Source organism: Bombus bifarius, unplaced genomic scaffold, assembly GCF_011952205.1.
Source record: "Bombus bifarius isolate JDL3187 unplaced genomic scaffold, Bbif_JDL3187 scf7180000008321, whole genome shotgun sequence".
Taxonomy (NCBI): Eukaryota; Metazoa; Arthropoda; class Insecta; order Hymenoptera; family Apidae; genus Bombus; species Bombus bifarius.
In genome coordinates this window covers 389337-405930 of record NW_022884591.1, presented here as the reverse complement: position 1 = coordinate 405930, position 16594 = coordinate 389337, and the positions used below count along the sequence as shown (strand labels likewise).

The 16594-nt window shown below is 37.6% G+C and overlaps 1 protein-coding gene across 7 annotated transcripts in view; it reads left to right on the top strand.

Moving 5' to 3' along the window:
- The window catches only part of LOC117212564 (ABC transporter G family member 22), a 270995-nt gene that overhangs the window by 138488 nt on the left and 115913 nt on the right, over nt 1-16594 (top strand). For 3 of the 7 annotated variants that reach the window (XM_033457465.1, XM_033457462.1, XM_033457464.1), the window contains exon 2: nt 15648-15740. The exons of the other annotated variants lie outside the window; for them this stretch is intronic. The gene's annotated coding sequence lies outside the window, so the exon portion shown is untranslated. The remainder of the gene's footprint in view (nt 1-15647; nt 15741-16594) is intronic. 7 annotated transcript variants of the gene reach the window in all.

Below are 16594 nucleotides of genomic sequence, written 5' to 3'. Positions count from 1 at the left end.
CCAATTGGGAATGAAATATCCAGGGGCTGAAAACAGCCAGACAACTTTTTAGGTAACCTAATTCTCCGCAGTAAATATAAACGCAATTAAAGTCGAAAACGAGAATCACGCTAAATACACGATCATTGGAACCGTTGGAGAACGTTGTAGACGATAATGGCGGTTTGGCAAGTGGATATGGGAACAACGCGGCAGCGTCTCGTAAACTTTTATTGCGCAAAGAACTTAAAGGATGCAAACCAGCCGACAAATGAAAGACACGCCCACCGTAACAATTTCACTTTTGCGTGTTTTACGGGCGAGCATTTCGAGCCATTAGCGTGTAAACTGGTTCCACTCGCGCCCTTAAACAGTCGACGAAACAATCCCCCGTGAAAAGTTGTCGTAAACTGACCCATTTAGGGTTTCGACGATTTTCCGCTCGTTGATTATATCGAGCGTGCTCGTTTGTTCGCGTGGATGGGAAGAACGTTGACGAACGAGGATTGTTTTCGAGGCCCGTGTAATGAAATTCGAGTGGATTCTTGCAAAGGACTTTCTTTTAGTTGCATTGTCGTCCTTTGCTGTTCGAAACGAAGGGAACTTTTCAATTGGAGTTTCGAGGATCGTTGTTGAGTCGTGTAATTAGATTAGAATAAGAGCTTCTTCGGGGCAGTTTCTTTTAAATTTGATCGTGTCGTTTCAGGTTTAGAATTTAAATTCGAAGCTGGAATTACAGCTTGGAATTGGAGATCGGTTGACTCGAAAATTACAAAGTTAAATTTTTAACGCTGCGCATTAGATGCAACGTAGATCAATTCTTGATTCTCTTCATCCAATTACTTCCACGCGTTTCTTCGATATCGAAAAACACCGACAGAGTGCAGCGATTTCCTAAACAAAGAAGCAGAGTACAAATGGCTGGTGCAATTGTAAAGTTCCGTTTCAGTGGTACAGCATCTTTCAATCGATCTGTAAATTTCGTAGCACGATCATTTGCCTAATGGCGAGTTCCCATGGACGGAACTGCGGCGTATTCGGCTGCAATTCGCCCGCAATGCTTTTCGTTACAGCTGTTGGGAAACCGACAGCAGTGTTTTCGATAGATAGCGAAACATATTCGCGGATCGAGTCCATTAATCCTTTCTCTCTGCCGAATGTTTTCGTTAATAACGGGCTCGAGGCTTTTGACCGGGTTTGTAAAGATTCGTAACCGGCAATGGGCTTGAATTTACGAGAATAATATAACGTACGGTACTTAATCGTGCGTTTCAAAATATCTGTTAGCCGATTGGGGCGGGGGGATGTTGAAATTCAGTTAACTGGAAAGTTTCTTCGAACCGATCTTGTTCAATCTCTTAATTTTGTTCTTACGAATACTTAGATTATTGGCTAATTTGTTGGACATACATCTGGAATGCTGGAATGAAATAAGAATTATGATCTATAGGATTATCAGCTGCTGACGTTATGCGAATCATTTATATCTTTCGTTGATATTGCTTCATCGAGTTTCACTTGAAAACTCCTGTTAATAAACTAAATCAATACCATGTTTCTTTATAGAGTTACATACCATAAGGATACCGAGCCAACTACCATTTGTTTCAACATGAGTTTCACTATCTTCAAACTTATTACTTTCCATCTTTGAAGGAGCATCGTATCTCTGATAAATAGAAACAGACCCGTTGCTTTTAGTTTCTACCCGCCGGGCATCATCTTCGATCTCCATCTAAAAATCCTAGAATATTCTCCAATGAACAAACCGGTACGCGTTGCTACATGGTCTTATCTGCATATGCGGCACTTTACGCGTCGACACGAATAAGAAAGCAGAACCAAATGAAACATTGCATAATGAATTTTCCGATAGACAAAATATTTAAGAAATAGCCTTTCCTCGCAAGAAACGTTCATCCACCTTCGATAATTACATGTTTTATTCATACTATTTTCTACTATCGTATAATATCAACTATTGTCTTTATTCACGTCGACTGTATACCGTTGCCTGAGATAAGATCAGAGGCAACAATTAGATCAAAGAGCTTGGTCCGCAGAATATTTCATACATTTTCAATAATTCGCAAGTGTCCAAGTACTTACACACGATACATTTACATAAATTCGAAGAAGCGTCGCAAGGTGGATCAATGAAGGGTGCCGGGGTTGAGGACATCTGGCAGGGTTGAGAGCTGCTGGCGGGCCAGGGTGGCAGCAGAGAGCGAAAGAAGAAGGTTAGCTAGGTTGGCGGGGGCCGGATGGAGGGAGGAGAGGGCTGGCCGACGAGGGATGGCGGAAGGTTCAGGTGGAGGGGTCGATGGTGGCGGAGAAAGGTCGGTGAACCCGGGGTCGATATCCGCACGGCGACCGACCAACCTAACATCCACCCCAGACTCCCTGCCTCCGCCAGCTGATCTACCTGATCTCTCCGATTAAATTGCGCGAAGGTATACGCTTTTTCTTTCCGGCAACCGCGCCACGAGCCGCGTCCTTGCACCCGTCTCTAAATCGAGCCACGTGTTCCGGCCACGAACTTTCGCGACCATCACTTTCGATAAAATTGAAAAGCAAAAAGTAGGAGGAATCGAAAGGAAGAAATTCCTCTTTTTGTCTTTCGTCACCTTTCGCTTTTTTCCTATTCTAGTCGTTTGGCAGTTGGCTTACTTAGTATTTCGTGGAAGTTCCTCGGGTTTTTAACATTCCAGTGAGCGACAGAAGGCAGCACTTTTCTTGCCTCTCAGACTTTCTGCTAATCATCTTTCTAGCTTTGCACGGTATTGGAATATTTTTTTCATTTTTCTTGTATTATTCCATTTGGAAGACGGTACTGCGATGGGCACAAATCAGCGCGGTTCCCAAGACTCTTGCGACATTATCGTCGCTGGTTGACAGTAGGAAGGATGGGCAAGATTTAGACGATGCGTTGTCTTTCAGAATATTCAAGGCTTTCTTTGTAGACCTTAGAAACGATTTTTCGTTTGGGAAATGGTGATTGAAAGAGGAAACGATGGATACTTTGGTATTCACTTGTTCTTTGAGAATATTCTAGGATTTTTCGATGGAGGTTGAAGATGAAATTCGGTCGCTAGTTTAGACTCGGTAGAGAGTTTCACGTACTTTGTAAATATTTTAGGATGTTTCAGAGGATCTTGGAGCTGGTATTGGGATGGAGGAATAGTAGTTGAAAGCGAGAAGGATACACGTGACCAGTTGACGTTGACACGATAGAACGTTTTCATGGTTTTTGGATGATTTTCGAGAATTTCGTAAAAATTGTTTTATTTGTGTTTATAGAAATTTTTGTATACAAATGAGATACCGTATTGTAGTAGTTACTGCATTACAGAAAGGTTTTTCTATACCTAACATATTTTTATCCTTGTTATTTATATTCATAATACACTTTTGATACTTAATTCTCAACATGAAGTTGTAATTTAGGAAACGCTCTCTTGAATGTTATTTTTAATTTTCATTTCGTTAAAATCCAAAAATATTTAGTTTAGTAAAAAGGTTCTTTCAGTACCTATTTTAAAAAAATATGTTTAAACACACATGACGTGTTTTCATGTAGATTAGTAATTTCAAATTTTTCGTCCACCTTTATTCATCACTTTACCCTCTGCCATTTTATAATCGAAGGGTAATTTAAACTTCCCCTCACGACAAAATCACCATTTTCAAATAACCTTTTCAGGTGAACGTTCTACTTTTACGATTTTTCTCGCGTCGATCTCTTTCATTACCTTTCTAAGGCATCTTTTTTTTTATCACTTTCCCTACGCTTTTCGATCACTTTTTCCTTGTTCTTTTTTTTTTCTAAAGCTTTGACATCGCGCGGAAAACAAACCCATTGGAACTTTTTTCCAGATTTTTATCCCAACGAGGGTCCCTTTTTGTAAAATGCTCTTCTTTTGGTAGCGAAGTCAAGCTCACCTGTTTTAAATGTGTACGTAACCACTTAAACCCCCGGAATACTTCGTGCAATCCGAAGTCTAATTTTCTTTGCGAAATCCTGCTGTTTCACGACCGGTATAAAAGAATTCGCTAGCTCTTCTAATTGGAGTGTTGCAAGATAAATGAGCAAGAGCAACGAAACTTGAAAAAAGAACGCCCCGATACGCTCCTGCTGTTACAAAATCATTCTTTTAGTTCGTACCTCGGATCAATTAACCTCTGAAGTGTCAACATGAGTCTCGAATGATTTTCCGCTTCTTTTCGGCTTTTGTACCTTCTTAGTAAGAAATTCATTTTTGGAAAATTTCCATTCGATTATTTACCATGCCGATTAATGTATTAAATTTTTATCATTGTTATTATGTATTGTGTATTATTATCATTTTTAATTCGTTTTAAATCAGTGTCTATCACATTGAGTAAATTTAAAAAAATATTCATTTGAAATTTATTCTTTTACTACCCTTTTGGTGTAAATTTTGCTTTCAAATATCTTTTAAAATTGTTTCTATGGAAATATTCATTTTGTAATCTTCAATTTTATCTCCGATTTCTTTTCATGTCGATTCAAATAATTTCCATTTGCTATCAATTTTTAATTATAATTAAAGATATTCTAGCAGACAAATACCATTTATATCAAATATCTACGTTTTATTTAATCATAAATTAATCTCTCAATTTTTCCTCCTAATATAATTTTCGATATTTTATCCCATAGCTGAGTCGCTTAAATTTCCAGAAAATCAATACCTTAAAGATGTACTTTGCACGTAGCCTCCTATCATTTCTGATCTTTTTATTTCATTAGAAATTGCTCTCTAATCGTTATTCTCTCTGAAAATAGCTTGCAGTTACTCTACCACGGAAGTGTTTCTTAAATTTCCGCGAATATCCTGTACGTTTTATATCTACAACGAACGGGGTACATTACAGTTTCTGAAGAATTTAAAAGTCGAATTCTCGTTTCTGTTGATTAACCTTCATCGATTTGTGAATAACCCTGGCGTTGTAGTTCCCTGGATTGGATTAGCGTGCCGGGTCCGCCTTAAGCTCCCGTGTTCATATCATGGGATCCTGTCGATCCTTCGTGATTAAACACATACATCTCGAACACATACATCAACCACCCTGGATTATGGTAAATGCACGTATTATAGACGAAGGGCGCCTTGAATCTATCTGTTTCTTGCTAAATCGTTTCTGCTTTCGACGTTATCAACGTTATCTTTACTTTGTTGAGATACAAGATTTCCCGATTTTGGTACTTGCCTCTCATTTGATTTCAATTTATGTGTTTCATTTAAACATGGGGTGTTCGACGCTTGGAAAGTTTATTTTGCAATTCTTTTGTATAAAGAGATAGAATTGTGTGATTTATATAGAATAATATATAAAATAGCCAAAGTATAATACTCGTTGTGTCACATTATGGACAGCTGTGTTATCCATTAAATATCATAAATATGATGAACACTTTACTGTAGATCGCCGCTTCTTAGGCTTTTCCCATACGCGACCCCATTTTCCTCGGAAGAATTTTACGCAACCTTAGTCGTATACATAAAATAAATACTCAAATAAAACGTGAATGGATAACAATAAATCAAACAATTTTAATTTTAAACAGCTGTTTGTTATATTTATAACTGTCTGTCGTTTATTACCACTTACAAGGACAAAACTAAATTTACATATTAATGAGGTAAATGTGCTTGTTTATTTTTGCACGAAGAATTTAATTCTGGCTGGATATCTGATGCAATGGAGCATCTTTATTTTAGTATAGATACGCAGCAGAAGATGTCAGAAGTGTGTTTAAGACAATTTTAGAAGTGATTAGGTATTCTGTTCCAATTTCAAGCAAAAATTCATTTAAGTGACTTTTTGCAAAGCTGGATTTTTATATCTACGTCGATTAATAACTTGATGAATTCTTCTTGATTCTTTAATGACAGATGATTGGCATTTTAATTTCAGCGGTGTGTGGCAGTTACAAAAATTTACACTATCCCATAATTTGAAAATCTCTAGATATTTCATATACTTTTGCATAATACACTCATTCCGAATATTTATACGCTTTTAAATTTCCCATAAAAGCGTAAAAATCCGCAGTATATCTGACACAAATTGCAACTATTTTATCCTAATTTAAAGAAAAAAAGAATAAAAGAAGAAGACACTATAAAACTAAACAAAGACTAGAGTCGACCAAAGCCTCAACACACTTTGATTAAAATGATAGTTCTTCGACACTGAAGAGAGTCGAAGGGTCAACAGTTGGACCTGTCGGTCCCGTAGCCGCATTACGTCTCATTATCGGTAATTGTAAGAATAAATCTTTGCCGACGATCTTCCGTCGGTGTCCGGTCAGTCTGGCCCCGGGGTGCGCATAATTTCCTCCATGGAGCGCATTTAAACGCTTCCTCCCCTGCTGTCTCAGCTTCCAATTCAGTCCGGAACGTCGCTAAAAATACCGATACACCGAGTGAGGAACCCTCCCGCTAAACTCGCGACCATTTTAATTTCAAAGGGAACACCGATCCATCTCCATTTATCGAACCTGATTCTCTTCTCAATCGATCGATACTGTGTAAGCAAGCTGTAACAAGCTGGTTGCGTTTAATCGAATTAATTGGTAAATGAGAGTTTGAGATTAAGTTTAAGTGGAATTTAAGTTGCAGATGTAATCTTGAAATAGTTATAGTTTTAAATATACATAGCGTTCACAGTGTTGGAAATAAGTGGTGGATTGATAGGTTCGATATTAAGTTTCAGATTCGATTTGCATTTAATGAAATAGATCTCGTGGTTATGTTTTAGTGCTTTAGAATGTAAATTTGTATTAGCTTTTGTTATGAGTATTTATTGAAAATAGGGTTGCTTCAATATGTTTAACGCGGAATTTGAGATTATTTGACGAGAGTGACTTTTAACATATTAGGTTCGAGTGAATTGACGTTGACAATTTTTAAATACTCTGATCTTCCAGATAATTCCTATCTAAAGAAAACACTTCTGGAATGTGGCACATTAGTTACTCTAAATCCGATTCTAATATTATAGTATCGTACGTACTTAGTATATCGTACTCGAGAATTTTCCAAAAAGTATCTTACAGACCTGTTAAATAATTAAATAGAAATAACAGTAATCAGTAAATAAATGTTTCAGAATTCTTCTTACAATCGTTGCAAGGATATCTAGAACATCGCGAAGATGTGAAATAAGTAGAAAAAAACCAATTATACTATGGACGGTTATCTTTCGAAATTTCAATCGTCGCGTATGTACATCATACATGTACTACACTATGTTCATGTATTATGTTTTGCATTGAATACTTCCATAAAATCTTTCTCAACGTAGCGGCCCGATACGAACAATCAACCATTTCAAACCTCCTGAACTCACACTATCGTCTCGACGATTACAATGCTCCCGTTGTGCCGGTTATTCTAACCAGCTGATCTACGCAAACACTGACCAATTCCGTTATTAGTCTCTGATAGGGCAAGACACATTGCCCGCGTGGCTGCTTATCACTCGTGAACGTATTATGCCAGTACATGTCCACGAAGTTATGGCGCAAGAAGTGTATACGCGTGTATGTATGTGTGTACGCGTAGTAAGAGTCATATGCAGTAATATAGTATAGAACACAGATACGTAAAGACACGTAGAACGGGGTCTCTGAACCCCGCAGATACAATCTCTCTCTGCGCACGCTATCTATCTATCTGCTTGGCTGGCGAGAGAGCCGGCCTCACATACCTCCCGTCCTACGTAACGTAAAAATGCGTCCCGACACGCGTACAGAAAATATACACGGAGTGGCCTCTATTCACCGGCTCCTAGATACGCTGATACGCGGCTGCTGGCTCGTGCCTACCGGTATCTCGATCTTTTTCCTTCTATTCGGCCTCTCGGTCTCTTTCATTCGCACAGGGCAGATGCGAAGAATCACAAGTATATGTATATGTGCAGCGGAGGGTTTGGTCCATGATATTGATCATGCGGAGAATCGAAATTTATTTGTCAGTGTTTGAAGAGGTTTGTGAGTTGGGTTAGGTTTGCTTATTAGTTATTGGTGGATTGAGGATGGGTTTATAGAAGTTTGTATCTTCGTTCAGAAAAATTTTGTACGTAGGAGTTTGAGAAAGTATGTGAGTCGGGCTTTGATTGCTTTACGATGATAGTGACCACGTAGAGAATCAACATTTATTTGTGAATGTTTGAAGAGGTTTGTGAGTTGGGTTAGGTTTGCTTATTAGTTATTGGTGGATTGAGGATGGGTTTATAGAAATTTGTATCTTCGTTCAGTTAAGTTTTGTTCGTAGGAGTTTGAAGAAGTATGTGAGTCGGGTTAGGTTTGATTGCTTTACGATGATAGTGACCACGTAGAGAATCAACATTTATTTGTGAATGTTTGAAGAAATTTATGAGTTGGGTTAGGTTTGATTGGTTTACAATGATAGTGACCACTTAGAGAATCAACATTCATTTGTGAATGTATGAAGAGGTTTGTGAGTTGGGTTAGGTTTGCTTATTAGTTATTGGTGGATTGAGGATGGGTTTATAGAAGTTTGTATCTTCGTTCAGTAAAGTTTTGTTCGTAGGAGTTTGAAGTATGTGAGTCGGGTTAGGTTTGATTGGTTTACGATGGTAGTGACCACGTAGAGAATCAACATTTATTTGTGAATGTTTGAAGAGGTTTGTGAGTTGGGTTAGGTTTGCTTATTAGTTATTGGTGGATTGAGGATGGGTTTATAGAAGTTTGTATCTTCGTTCAGAAAAGTTTTGTTCGTAGGAGTTTGAAGAAGTATGCGAGTCGTATTAGGTTTCATTATTACTTGGGGAATTGGGGATGTGTTTATACAAATTCATATCTTTTATTAATGAGAATATGGTTTTATACATATTTTTAGCAATAACGGATTTATTTGTAGCATTTGAACTTAATGGAAAAGTTTGTGGATTGGGTTTGAGTTAGGTCTGTTTACTTCACGCACAAGTTCATAACACAAGCTGTTTAGTTCGTCTGAATTGTTGGAGGATTGAGAATGAGCTTATACAAACTGTCATTTTTATTATTCATATATCGATGTGAAATGTAGGTGCTAGTTCTGTGCCAATTTTGTAAGTGTTAGAACAGGTCAAGGATACAAGAAGTACCAATTATCATTTTTAACGTATGAAATCTTCAATAGTAATTTTCTTTACAATAAATAACGAAAGAGAAAAAAATATTGAAAAATATTGAAAAATGATGATGGAAAGAAAGAAGCAGATATGCGAAAGGAAAACGACTGGCTAAGAGGAAGGTGTAGTTGAATTAACTATAAATCAGAGCGAATTCAGGCGATGAGAATTATTTATGGCCGGCTCGATCGGACTCGCACAGACCTCTTTGAACTGTGTTTCTCTTACGGTGCACCATAAATACGATAGCCGTGAAGAATAGGGACGGCCGTAAAATTCAAACGGTCTCGCGACCACGATTCCTTCTCTCGTTATAGCTGTAATATAGTATCTATTAGCGTAGAAAACTCTTGCAGCTTCTCGTGTCGTTGACGTAGGCTCCATTCGAGCCTCCAGCTCGAAGTTATCTTCCAATCAAATTCTCAATTTTCAGCAGCGTTTTACTTCTTGCAAGGAAAAATAGAAATTTTCTTCTTATCGTCATTATATCGAAGCATTATGTTGTTTCTGTTCTATCAATTTCTAATACAGTTATCTTGAAACATATTTTTAAAAAGGTTGATATATAGTATTTGAATTTGAAAGATTCAAATTGAAGCTCAAATTTATATTAGAATTTCAATGTATATTTTCGATTTGAAATTGAAATTGGAATCTACATTTAAATTTCGCAAACATGCATTACTTACGAGTTACGAATAAAATAAGAATATAATAGGAATAGATTCAAAACGAACAATAATATTCCATCCGTTCTTATTTCTTGCTAAATAAAATTCTACGAATTTTTTATTAGATTAAGGAACATCTAATAAATGTTACGTGTGTTGTTACATCAGTGTCGTTTCAACACTGCATTCAAAGCAGTGAATTTAGAACTCTATAAACAGTTGTTCACCTACTCTGTACTCTGAAGTCAATCTTATAAATACATCAAATTAATAATTTGTTCCCTATAGAAACCAGTAAAAAACGATCTAATAAATCCAATATATTATTTCTCCAAAAGAAGGTACATATGTTTATGAGTTTTTAATCTGCAGTCAATCTGACGAATCTATCACAATTTAATTATTTCTTTTCTATAAAAACCACAGAAATAGTCTAATAAATTCAATATATAATATTATCCTCTCTCTAAGTATAATAATATATAAATCAGCTACATTCTAATTTGGAATCGATCAGATTAAATCAATCAAATGAACCGTTTCTTCTCTATAAAAAAAACCACCGAATTAATCTAATAAATTCAATATATGATATTACATCTCCTCCAAAAATAACAAAAATAATACGCATATTAATTAGCTAAACTATAATCTGGAACCAGTTCGTTCAATCAATCAAATTAACTAGTTCTTCGCTATAAAATGCCACTATGAAACAATCTAATAAGTTCAATCTACTACATTTTCTCCAAGACGAAGAGCACATATGTATCTGTGCCGATCGATTTTTCTCTGGCTGACGAGAGAAACCACGGAAATCGTTGGTTCGGTTGGACAGCCGACCCCAGGGGTCGAACGATCACCGGGTCGCGGGTTCAAGCGTGTGGTTCGTGCGCGTTCCTCCGGCGAACAGGCTGGCTGAACATCGGGCGAAGGGGTCGAGATGTGCATTGGCCGGTTAAAATGTGGGGCAGTGCTGCGATTCGTCCTTGGTATTCGTGCGTTTCACAGTCCACCTCGAATCCGTTCGTCCTTCTACCGGGTGATTCTCGCGGTTCCAAACTGAATTCGTGACACGCTTCGCGATCTCGATTTCCATCTTGGCCTCGATTCCCCCGATTTATTTTATTTGTCCCGGCAGTAGATATTTTGTTTAATTATACGCACACATCCACACGGATAACGATTTTATTTAATCGTATGTTGATCGTATGTCGATACGATTCGAGTTTGAATTTTAAATCCGATGATTACAACGTTGCGTTCCATACAGTTTTTATGATCTTAATAGCTCCAGCTTGTGGCTCGTATCAGCTCGTTTCATTGGAACTTTTATGTAAAGTAAAGGTCACGGAGGTTAATCGCTTTGGAAATTTCAAATTCAGTGGGAGAATTTAATACGTTTGCTCTAAGATTCGGGGATTGGCCCTTCGTCGTTGTGACACGTGGTTCATGTACCTTGCAGGTCTTTTAGATTAACCTTCCCTGGTATTAATTCGGTTTTGCTCTATAGTATCCATTTACAATATTTTATGCTCCTTTCCTGACAATGATCTGACAGCATTTTCTCGTTTTTCTGTTTTTCCCGGCCAGTAATACGTAGCAATATAAAACATCAATACAGTTGCAAACAGTGCTATAAAAACATCGTACAAACCGGAATTATACTTATCAAGATTGGTATAATTTCTGTTCCAGGATGTTATACGAATTACTGCAAGAGTAAATTATAGAATATAAATGACTATTACCCATATGATAATTTAAAACGAATGTTATTAGTACTCGTAAATATCAGTTCGAAACATATTAGGTTGCCCGAAAAGTGTCTTTCTTTCGCAAACGTGTTTTCTACGACAGTGCACCTTTATGCAAACGTGAAACCACGTGAAGTCTGTGAAATGTCGCGGTGTTTATCTCAACAGAACAAAATGGATCGTACGTAATTCGACAAAATAATATAAAACAAAAAACGTCGTGCGTCTATTATTTCCTCATTAAACGAAAGAAACTTTTCGGACAAGCTGATAGAAGTGAAAATAAAGATAGAAGAGTAAATCAACAAAAGAAAAGAGAAAAATGGAGGAAAAATAAATAGTTAGATCGATAAGGGCGAAATAAAACCATTTCAATTCCTCAGAGATATCGAGAGTACCGATACAATCGCGCAGCTACCGAGCAATCAATATAACTAAATTGATAGATACAACGCTATAAAGCCGTTATCGGTTTTTCTATTAGAGTGAAAAACTGCAATCAATCGTAATCTTTTTTCCGATAATCAGCGAGAAATCCGGTTATGGAGGGTTAACAGTCCTCTCGTTCCCTCTGAGATAGCAATGGCGAAAGAACGTTGAAAGTCTCGTGATCGTTCGCGCGACTAAAATTTCCTTAGAACACGCGCAGCTGCGATCTATAGTTCGCGTGATCGCTCGCGCGATCGAAACTTACGTAATTGCTACTCGCACGACCAAAATTCCTACCTGCACGTTGCCGCAATTGCCCGTGCTATGTATGTACGGTTGCAAATTGTTTTCTTGTTCTCTCGTGATTGATTTATTAGCGATCTTTGCAAGAGTTAGAAATTCGATTTCTTGTTCGCAAAATCTTGGGAATGGTGATCTCAGCGATCGTTATTATACGCAGAGATTAATGCACTCGGTATGTCTGCGAAAGTCAGGTGGTTAGTGTTAGAATTTTAAAAATTGCAGATTTATTGGTACTTTGTGAGTTGATGTTTGTATTTTATCATTTTCTGACTGGCATGTTTTTCATTTTGTTAGAAACAGAAACGGAATCTAAATGGCAAGTATTTATAAGACTATTTTAGACACCGTAACTTTATCTTTATTACAATTCCCACAGTTAAATTATCTATGGAACTAACAGCGTAAGAAAGCCAACAAATTATCTCTAACTTTCATAAATATTCGAAACCTTCCCGTTAATATATATATATAATCCATTTATTAAAACTATCTTTGGTATTATACTTTTATCTCTACCGTAGTTCCAAAAAATCCTACATATAACACTCATTGCTCTAAAAAATCAAAAAATCTACAAATATCGACAAACTGTTCCCAGATTCCACAAAAAGAATTCGGAATATCCCAATTAATCTTCCACCTGTTCGCATCTCAAAAATATCTTTCACGTCGTATCTTTCCCTTCGTAACAGTTTTCAAAGATAGAACGTACACAAATGTGTATTCAAAGTCCGACAGAAGAACATTCAAGAACAGGAATGTTGTGATTGCTCGTGTAAAAAGAAGAAAAATACGTAGAATAAAATTTGTTTCATTTTCGAATTAGTTTCCAAGAAAATCGAGCTTCAACATTTATCAAGCGTATTTGACAATGCTAAATTCGAACTGGACAGGACTAAATAATCGACAGGAGGTTATTCTACGCGTGAAAATAAGTCGAGAACGTGGAATACAATTTTTTCACGGGACAATTTGTTTCCGAGAAAAAAATTCTGTTCCATATATTTTTCTTTTTTTTTTTTTTACACAAAGAATCACATCGTTTCCGCTTTTACATGTTAGTCGGTCGGACCTTGCACATATAGATACATCACAAACGACATCCAAGCACGATCAACACGCAATCTCCGCGAATACCAATCGACACGTTGAAATTTGAATTTTCCTGCGTCATCCCTCAACCTGTCCACACCTCTACGCACTCTCATCGTCATGGGTATTACTATTCTCTAACCACAACCTACACCATTCACGGCAGATGTCAATACGCGTGGAAATGCTAACGAGCACTTTTCACCATGCTGCACACTCTTCTTCTTGCTTGGTATCGCCGGCAGCGTAGAAGAGTATCTACCACGTCGATATGCAGACAGAGAGAGGATCGTGGTCGTCGCGTTCATGACTCGCGGGACTTGCGTGGCTCGTGATTTAGTCACGTAGCTGGCTCGTTTAGCCGTGATCGTTAGCGGTCGTGTTATATGGGTGTAACGTGATTCTCGTGTCACGTAGCGTAACGCGTAAGCCCTTCGTGCTAGCGAAAACGAGAGAAGGAAACGACCGTATTGAACGAAACGAGCGGTAGAATGAAAAGGGTTGGAGGGTAGACTTCGTGACGTTGTGTCGTTCGAATGAACTGATATTTGGAAATAACCCGACGCGTGCTTCAACGAAAGTGAAACGAGCTTTCGTGATGTTTAATGGACAACCTGCTGAGGCTCACGAGGCTTTTGTCGAGGTCATTGGTTCTCGGCTGATTTTCGGGGTCGTTGGAAGTTGGATATTTGTATTATTGTCTGACACGTTGATTTCTGCATCATCGTTGAAGCTACACTGACGTGGTCAACTTTTGATCAGGCTTCTGTATTTCAGTTGAGAATCTGATTTCTGATTTCTCGACTTTACCCTGAGAATCTCTTGATTTCTGAATTGTAGTTCACGTGTCAATTTCTACGTTTTTATTGGAAATCTGTCGATTCCTAGGTCTGATTAAAATTATGTCGACATTTAGATCAAACTGTTCGATATTAGAAGTCTAAGTTCGAAGTGGCTGCTTCTAATTACTTAGACTCTGCTTCTACCAATCTCCATAATCAAGGTGCCCATTGTAAACCTAACACGATTATACATTATATTAGAGAAATTTGCTCCATTTAACGTTGTAACAAATAAACAACGAAAATACGAAATTGATCCAGAAGAAGAAAATGAACAAAACCAACGCTGACTATGACAGAGAGTGTCATAAATCTACAGATCCTAGATCCTAAATGAAGCAAAACTTCCGTTGATTCCGCGATGTTTACCAGGTCGCGGGAACAAACGAGAAAGTACATTGAACCTATGGTAGATCAGCGGCTGCCAGTTTCGTGATAACTGGCAATGAGTCAGAGAGGGCAGGCTCATGGGCCTCGATAGCCTTTACCGGCTGGCTGGCAGGCGCGAGATTGGGAAATCAGACATTACCGGCGTTTCCGTCTGCTTGTGCACGTATCACGTGTACCGCGAACAGGATAATTTGTGTCGAACGCGTGACCGTGCTGGCTGAGATTTATGCGCGGAATAGCCACGCGCTAGTGTGCCTCGATGTTTATCTAAATCGCTGTCCGATCTCTCTCCCTTTCTCTGTATTTCGCTTCGGCTAACTGTTTCTCTCCTCTCACGTATATGATCGTTGGTTGGTTTTGTGGCTTTTGCTTCGAGAATGGGGACTAATCTTGGGCCGTTTATCAGATGCAAATGTTCCGTCTTTGCGAACGAACGAATATGGATAAGGGTAATTGGTTCGTAGCTGCAATTTTGTTGCTTTAAAGAGCGGTCCAGTAAATTTGTTTATAGTGTTTGATTAGATTAAAGTCGATTAATGACTCGGAAGGTGGTGAACGTTTTGTAATTTAACGAGCTATCGTTTGTATATGTTTGTTAACGTGTATATATATGTGTTTGGAATTATCAGTAGGTAGAATTTATAATACAAGTTTTTACATGGAATTATGAACCACCGTGTTTAACGTGTATAATATGTGTATATTAGTTGCATTAGGAAAATTGTGACAACTTTAAGAGTCGATTTATAAAGAACTTATAATAAGCATGTATAGTGAATAGAATTTATAATGAAGTTTTTAATAGAGTAGCTAAAAGATTAATAAGGGAACGTTAATATTAGATGATATTAACGTCACTAAAATCTGGTTAATATAACATGGTTACAGAATGATGTAAGCCCAGGAGCTAAATTATCCTTAATGACGCAAGGAATTATGTTCGTCGCAATAATTATATCCACTTTAAAACTACCAAGCGATCAATGACATAACGCCTCGTGTTTTTCTGCTTTCAGGTAAGAGTCACATGTCATCGTTTACAAATATTCTTCCACTTGCAATTTCGAAGGCATTTAAACACTGGACCTGACAAACGTAGCATCTTCAAGGTACGATATATATATATAAAATTGTTACAAAAAGTACTCATATTCCATTTTATTTATCATAGCACTTTCATACCAATTAATTAAGTCCAAGTGTATCGAGTTTCATATCGTTTGGTAGTACTTTCATATGACTACAAAAATGTAATACTGTGAAACGTGGAGACCTGATAGAGAAACGTTTCATTGGAAAATAAGAGTATGTACCTGTAAATGCTTTTTATGGCCAGTGTAATTGTAGCCACTTGGCTAATAACTTTTACTCGAATGTACATTTTTAATAATTATGTCTGAAACGTAAAACTTGGATGAGTAGTTTTAACGAGCCCGCAGCTGGTGTGATTGATGCACACACGTGGTCTAAGCTGCTTGTTAGCGCATTAGTAGCGTACCGAGATTTCCTCGAAACGATGTCAAGGCCGTGACCTAATGCAAGGTCGTTGTCCCCGGCGCGTCTTTCTCCACCCCTTCCCCCCTTTTTCTCTCTCTCTTTCTCCGTAACATCTATTTTCCGGTGTTGGAATTTTCACCGTGTACGAGACAAACTCGTGGTGGAATCTATGTCGAGTATGTGGAAACTCTGACATTGGTCGTTCAGAATCTGATTAAAAATCTACTTTCTTATAGAGAAACATAGTTGGGATGATACGGTTTTTTTTTTATTTCGTTGAAAAGCCACAAGCTTAGATACGTTCGCAAACAAACCATCTCGTACATAGGAAATTAGAAACTTCTGTTCAATATTCTTCTGTGTCGTTTATTCTGTTTTATTCTGTTAACGCTAGAATTGTGAAAAGTATCAAAACGATACAGATTTTTCATTATTACGATTATCAAAATCATGTGGGTGTTTTATT